The 8,037-nt window shown below is 44.9% G+C and overlaps 1 non-coding gene across 1 annotated transcript; it reads left to right on the forward strand.

Annotated features, from left to right (window-relative positions):
* The first annotated feature begins 245 nt into the window (after window positions 1-245).
* TRNAG-ACC (transfer RNA glycine (anticodon ACC)) lies at window positions 246-318 on the forward strand. Its single transcript has one exon. It is a non-coding gene; the product is annotated as a tRNA-Gly (tRNA).
* The last annotated feature ends 7,719 nt before the right edge of the window (window positions 319-8,037 follow it).

Genomic DNA, 8,037 nt, shown 5'->3' on the forward strand with positions numbered 1-8,037 from the left:
ATGGCCTCCAGAGACCTTGCCCTTCAGGTGAATGCGTGGCACTCAGGCCCTTCTCCCCCTGGCACGGGGCCCTGATCTTAGCACCCCTTGTGACTGAAAGTCAACTTCCCTGGAACAGGGGGTTAGCATTTTCAGTGAACGAATCCCAGTTGCGATATTCAGTATTCTGAGCAGTCGGCCCTATCCGGGAGCAGTCTGGAAGGCTGCTGCTTCCCTGAGATGGTATCAAGAATGGTATAGGGACTTCCCTGGTGGTCCACTGGTTAAGACTCTGCGCTACCAATGCAGGGGGCCTGGGTTCGATCCCTGGTCAGGGAACTAGATCCCACATGCCGCAACTAAAAAGATCCCGTATGCCACAACTGAAAAGATCCCGTATGCCGCAACTAAAAACATCCCGCATGCGGCAACAAAGATCCCACATGCTGCAACTAAGACCCGGTGCAGTCAAATAAATAAATAAAGATCTTCTTAAAATCAATTATTTAAAAAACAAAAAAGAATGGCGTAAGACACTATCCACTTCCAAAGTACCCCACTGAACTGCCCGTCTACTGTGCTTGAACTTCATACACTTGGAACCACTAATTGGGAGTCACTAAAGCATCATCTTCAAAAAATTCTGCTTAATATTTACAAACAATGCTACCGACAAGGGCTTAATTTCCAAAATACACAAACAGCTCATACAACTCAATAACAAAAAAACAAACGACCCAATCAAAAAATGGGCAGAAGACCTAAATAGACATTTCTCCAAAGAAGACTTACAGATGGCCAATAAGCACATGAAAAGATGCTCAACATTTCTAATTTTTAGAGAAATGCAAATCAAAATTACAATGAGCTATCACCTCACACTGGTCAGAATTGCCATCTTCAAAAAGTCTATAAATAATAAATGCTGGAGAAGGTGTGGAGAAAAAGGAACCCTCCTACACTGTTTGTGGGAACATAAATTGGTATAGCCACTTTGGAGAACAATATGGAGGTTCCTTAAAAAACTAAAAATAGAGCTACCATATGATCCTACAATCCCACTCCTGGGCACATATCCAGAGAAAACCATAATTTGAAAAGATACATGCACCCCAATGTTCACTGCAGCACTATTTACAATAGCCAAGACATGGAAGCAACCTAAATGTCCATCAACATATGAATGGATAAAGAAGATGAGGTACACACAAACAATGGAATATTACTCAGCCATAAAAAAGAATGAAGTAATGCCCTTTGCAGCAACATAGATGGATCTGGAGATTATCATACTAAGTGAAGTAAGCCAGACAAAGACAAATATCATATGATATCACTTATATGTAGAGTCTAAAAAATGATACAAATGAACTTATTTACAAAACAGAGACTCACAGACATAGAAAACAAACTTATGGTTACCAAAGGGGAAAGGAGGAGTCGGGGGGGATAAGTGAGGAGGTTGGGATTAACATATACACACTACAATATATAAAACAGATAAGCAACAAGGTCCTACTGTATAGCACAGGGAACTATATTCACTATCTTGTAATAACCTATAATGGAAAAGACTACGAAAAAGAATATATATATACGTATAACTGAATCACTTTGCTGTACACTCGCAACTAACACAACACTGTAAATCAACTCTACTTTGATTATTTTTAAAGTTCTATTTCAGATGCACATGTTAAGTTCACTATTATGTTCTAATTAAAATACATAAAGTCATGTAGGCAGATTACAAAATATATGTAGACTTCACCTCCCTGGGGGGTCTACTGGCTACTCCTCTGGGACCTCTTCTCCTTTTGTCCTGGTTCTATGTTCCTCTCACTTCCTCAACATGAAGACCCTCCTTCCACATCAGTCTCAACACACCCACACTGGATTGACTATTTCCTAGTGTCTAAGCCGAGGAGTTAAACACAGAAGTTGTCCAATGTCCAGTATTTAAAGTGTGGATACTTTCTGTGTTGGTCACAGTTCAGCAATTCTATTTCTGTTGCTCTGTTATTTTGGTACCTAAGTGTGACTGCATAGATGTGTGAAATGTTGACAATTCCAGAGGAGCTCTTTTCTCCTGAAATATAAGGGCTCTATGATATCGCTTTTTGTAAAAATGTCTTTGAAGTCTTCCTACAAAGTGCCTGAGTTCAGCCCTGCAGAGGTGGGCAGGGTGAGAGGGTGAGAGCGCCCGATAGGCAGGAAGAGGACATCATCCAGGCTGCTGGTGGCCAAAAGGATTCTGATAACTCCAGGCTCTTTCCCCTGCAGTCACTTTAGGTCTCTCACTATCGAATGCCCCTCTGGCTCTAACAATTTTTCTCTGACCATAAAATGCGGCTTAGCCAATGCTCGATGTTTAATTATTTCAATTTCATTAAGTCTAAGTTACTCAGATTGTCTTCTTGTCTTCCAGTTCTTTCAAACCCAACCTGAAGAGTATTTGAGACCTAGGGCTTTAGGATCAATGCAGGGAGAAAGGTCCAGGCTTCTAAGCCATTCCCACCTCTAGGTAAATGCATAAAAAGAATAAAACAGGGCTTCCCTGGTGGCGCAGTGGTTGAGAGTCCGCCTGCTGATGCAGGGGACGCAGGTTCGTGCCCCGGTCCGGGAAGATCCCACATGCCGCAGAGCAGCTGGGCCCGTGAGCCATGGCCGCTGAGCCTGCGCGTCTGGAGCCTGTGCTCCACAACGGGAGAGGCCACAACAGTGAGAGGCCCGCGTACCGCAAAAAAAAAAAAAAAAAAGAATAAAACAAACCTATATACTAGGAAGCCTAAGGTTTCCCATTGATTTTCACTTTCTTTTTGTTTTTAATGAAGGCTAAGGAAGGCAGAACTGTGAGGCGCACGAGAGGAACGGGACAGAAGGGAGAGCGGTGCCAGTTTAGGCCAGAACCATTGGTACAGATGGTCCGGCAGGAGCAGCGCTGGACATCATCTGCATTGGCCGGAACGCAGCACAAGCCTTCAGAGCCTCGGTGAGCCGCATTGGCAGCTCCAGCCAGTTTCACCCCTGAGACCAGGCCAGCGGTGACCTCAGGGAGTGACCAAGTTCAAGGTGAGGCTTCTTAGTGTCGGCACAAGTCCCAGAGACAGGAGAGAGGCCAAAATCACAGACAGAGACAAGGGCTAGGAGCCCGGAAGCTGGAGTGGAAACCAGGCAAGAAGGACCCCAGCAATGAACATTCTAGCTGGAAACTTCCACTTAACAGTCATCAGCTGGATGATGACTTGAATGTGGATGGTAAGATGCTGGGACGAGACAGCTGGGTTCAAGGAAGGAAGAAAGCAACCAGATACTGGTAGGTAGAATTGGGCACAAGAAGGGTTTCAGGTAATGCTTTATGAATGATTTAACATTTCAAAGCCTAACATTTTTAGCCCTTTGTGGCTTTATAGGAGGATGTGCCCCTGTCTTCTGGAGCCGTACCATAACTACTTGGCCCAGGCCCATCCTTGAGTCAGATAAAGGCAGTGGCCGTAGTGTGACAGCAGTCGAGCTATTGGCACACATCCTGCATCCCGGGTGCCCATGTGGGGCCAGAGGGCTACTCCCCTAACCAGGGGATGTCTTGCTCTTCCCCTGCCTTGTTTCCAAACCTCATTCATTTATTCAATAAACAGTTATTAAACAATTACAGTGTGCCTTGTGCCATGCTATACAGAACTGGTTCCTTATAGTCTGGTGGGGATTTCAGACAGTAGGGAGGCAAATAAAAATAATTACAAGTGATTACCAATTATGATCATGGTTTTGAAGATAAAAATATGATGCTACGAGAAAGAAAAAGCGGGGTTACCTACTTCGGAATGGGAAATCCATGAAGACCTCCCTGGAGGAGTGGCATTTAAGCTGTGGCCTGAATCAAGAGCAGGAGTGGGAGAGAGATCACGCAGGCAGAAGGAAGAGCATATGTGAAGGCGCTGACTCAGGAAGGAGCTGGAAGCATCACAGAACCGAAGCAGGCTTAGTCTGGGTATGTTGTCATGGTGGTGACAAAAGGCAGAAGCAGAAATGCAAATGGAAATGTGTAAGTGCTCTGTCAAGCATCTGCTTGTGTCAGCTCTACTAACATCCCATTGGATAAAGCAAGTCACATGGCTGGATGCAGAGAGAGTGGGAGGTCATCAGAGGTCATGGCAAAGTACATGACTGAAGGAAGGAGTGAGGTATTCGAGCCATAGATGTGATCGCTCTACCACACCTGCACTCTTCTTTTTTTGCTTCTTTGTAAAGGAGGAGAGCTCATCTCACTAGGAATTTGGCCTGATTTAATGTTGGAAGATCACTGACAATTTTTCCTTTATATATTTTAAATTTACATACCAAAAACTTCACCTTTTTTTTTGTATACTTCTATGATTTCTACCACTTGCAGAGACTTGTGTAACCACTACCACAAATAAGATACAGCGTATCTTCATCACTCTTCAAAATTTCCTTAGGTCACTGCTGTTTTGAGAGCTCATGTCTGGATGCTACACCCCAAAGAAAACAGGTAGGGTTTCTTTGTTTGTTTGTTTTTAACATCTTTATTTGAGTATAATTGCTTTACAATGGTGTGTTAGTTGCTGCTGTATAACAAAGTGAATCAGCTATTTATAGCCCCATATCCCCTCCCTCTTGCGTCTTCCTCCCACCCTCCCTATCCCACCCCTCTAGGTGGTCACAGAGCACCGAGCTGATCTCCCTGTGCTATGCGGCTGCTTCCCACTAGCTATCTATTTTACATTTGGTAGTGTATACATGTCCATGCTACTCTCTCACTTCGTCCCAGCTTACCCTTCCCACTCCCCGTGTCCTCAAGTCCATTCTCTACATCTGCGTCTTTATTCTCGTCCTGCCCCTAGGTTCTTCAGAACCTTTTTTTTTTTTTTAGGTTCCATATATATGTGTTAGCATATGGTATTTGTTTTTCTCTTTCTGACTTACTTCACTCTGTATGACAGATCCTAGGTCTATCCACCTCACTAACAAATAACTCAATTTCAAAGCTGGTGGTTTTGAATGAAAAAAGTTAAATCCTTGACAGCACCTCTGGAGTGTTCTGTAGCCAAAACTTGAGGTTTAGCTGAGAAAATGCCCTAGTCAAAAGGGTAAGCCATCAGATGGAACACCCTATGAAGACTACGGTAACAAGAAATTTAAAAATCTTCATGTCAGAGGGATCTCAGCTGGAAGAGATCTCCACCCCACCATTTTACAAAAAATATTAAATCCCTGATGGGTTTGAGTGCATTTTCAAGGAGGAGGGGAGAGAAAGAAAGAGAGAGAGAGAGATAGAGAGAGAGCTAAAACAAGAACCCAAGTTTCCTGCTCAGTCCAGTGTTCTTTCTGCTGTTCAAAGCTTCTTTAGCCATTGGCCACTCAGCTCCTTTATAATGTTCATCTCTACCTTTTGTGTTCATTCTCTGATCATCTGGCCCAGTGGGAATGGACTGGTCTCTCAGTGCTCTGTTTTCTTAACTTCTCTAGTAGAAGCTGAAGGCATTGTTTTTCTCCAAAGAACCCTATTTGGTGCTCAGGGATTTGAGATGCCTCCCCTAGGTTTGCAGAGGGAACGAGGTTTTAGTTCCCAGAAAATTTAATACACAGTTTGATCTTTGCTACTCTATTGAACTCCTACTGAGTTTGCATTTCCTTATCTCATAGCTCTCCCAGCTGCCAGGTAATTTGATCTGGATTTGTCTTATCAGTCTGAGGACAGCAAGCAGGTGATGAATGAAGGGGTAGGGAGGCAGCTGTCTCTTCTTTGAAGCCATGGCATTTTTGGAAGGGACTGTGTGTGTGTGTGTGTGTGTGTGTGTGTGTGTGTGTGTGTGTAGCAGTTGCTAGAAATGGAGGTAAAACTCACTCCTACACTTCTTAGCCCAAGAACTGTAGTGTTCTTTGTCTTTGCTGCCTCCAACTCACTTAGATGGGACTCTTTCATCTTGAGGGTTCTTGGTGTTCATGGGGTTTTGTGGTGGCCTGGTCATTGTGGCTCTCTTCCCAGAGGACAGACTTTCCCTGGCATGACTTTGGTTGATCTTAAAACAGTAGCTCACACTTATAAACCATGGTCAGATGCTCAAGCTGAGTGTGGAATGGCACGGCAGGTGGATTATTCAACCTTCCAGAAGACAAGCCCTGTTGGTACCGTGGGGCTGCTGCCCCAGGTAACCTGGCTAGGTCTTGAGCTTCAGAAGTGAGATTAGAGGATCAAGGAGACGCTGTTGAGGCATGGCATCTGACCCACTTAAACCTGTTATACTCTCTTCAAGAGTCTGATATGTCCTTTGAGAGGCAACGCCTCTGCATTGTATCTCTCCTGCATGACTGCGGGGAGAAAGCCCTCTATTTCTACTGGAATAAAAAAAATAAGCAGGGAAAACGGAATCTAGACTAATGGATATCCAGACCCAGCAGGACAAAGCCCTGTGATGATGAAACCACCAGGCTGACTCTGTGCAATACTATTGCTGCCATAGACTAAAGAGAAAGGTACCCAGCCCACCTGATACCTCCGCATCCCTGTGCCTTGGGGGTGTGATGTCATACAACAAGTCAACCATCATTTAAGGGAGTCATTTCAGGGTTTCCCATCCCTGCTCTCTGGCTCACTTTCCCTCTGCTGCTGTCACCAGGATGTCAGCACCCAAATTAATGCAAGGCCCCAAACCAAGCAAGCATCAATTGGATTGTCAGCCCAGTGAACGACCCACCCTGGGGACCTGCTGTTATAGCCCTACCTCAGCTGTCACCTTCCTGTGGCCTTCCACTTTCCCCAGGCAAGCAGAGCTGCCAGAAACAGCAGTCAGCCTCTCCCAGAGGAAGGGAAAGCTGGGTGGAAGGTCAGGTAAACACAGGGCCTGAAAAAGCTCTTCCCTCCCCGACTCACACACGCTGCTGTGTCTTATCCTGGCTTCAAGCTAAGGACCTCTAAATCCAGCCACAATAGTAACACTGGGATGGCAGGAAGAACGTTCAGCCCAGAAACCACGTCCTCTGCCGCGCCACAGCTGGCACCAGTGAAGGACGTGGAGTTAAATCGAAAAGGAATTTGGATGACAAAGTGACATGATGTCCATCTCAGCTAATGATAGGACAAGTTGGTCTTCCATCACGGGCCAGGCAAAACTGCCAGGCCCAGATCTGTATTTAAAAGCTATTTCTCGTGGTTTTAAGTCACCAGCTCAAGCTCAATATCTAAAACAAAGAGAATGAATTATGGAACAGGACGAAGGGAGCTTGTTAATTTTCTCACTGATACACTGTGAAATGAAAGCTTTATTCTAAGAATGGTATATCCTCAGGGCTCTCTCTGGAGAGACGCTGACAAATCCAAATGTCCTTACTGTTTCCTTTACCCCCTACTTTAGGGCTTTTTTGATATACATTTATAAAATATGTATATTTCATGGTATGTCTGTATCTGTAGGACTCGGGGAATTCAAGTCTGTGATTCTCTTTAGGACTTCTTTGACCATAAAAAGTGTTTAGGTGGTATTATTGAACACACACACACACACACACACACACACACACACACACACATCAGATTGTGTACAGCCTGTCTGCATGTATTACAGAGATACCCCTGCAGGCTGCTGGCTATTGTCCACGCTGGTGAGCTACAGCCCATCTCCAACTGGAACCCAATGAAATAATCATGATAATTTTGCCTTCATGTATCACCTTTCATCAGGAAGGATGAAAGGACTTCAGAAACTCTGGGTTCCTCTTTGATCCGGGCTCCTATCTGGTGCACCAGTCTCCATTGTGTATTCTGCCCCTACCCCACAGATGGGCCTCCCATTGATGGTAATTGAACTTCCATATGCAGAGCACCAAGGGGCCAGCCTGGCCTGAGAGCCTCCTGTCGGCTGCCAGGAAGGAGAGGGCTGCTTCCAGAGGGCCTGCAGTGCCTGTTCAGCGTTTGCAACAGGGCATGGACTATAAACATGGGGAAAGAGGGAAGGAATTCTTAGCAGCAACTTCAGTTTTTAGAGAGGGATGCTTAACGGCAGGTGGAGGAACATTCTAGGCAGCGATAAAACAGAT

Source organism: Tursiops truncatus, chromosome 10 (genome assembly GCF_011762595.2).
Source record: "Tursiops truncatus isolate mTurTru1 chromosome 10, mTurTru1.mat.Y, whole genome shotgun sequence".
NCBI classification, from domain to species: Eukaryota; Metazoa; Chordata; class Mammalia; order Artiodactyla; family Delphinidae; genus Tursiops; species Tursiops truncatus.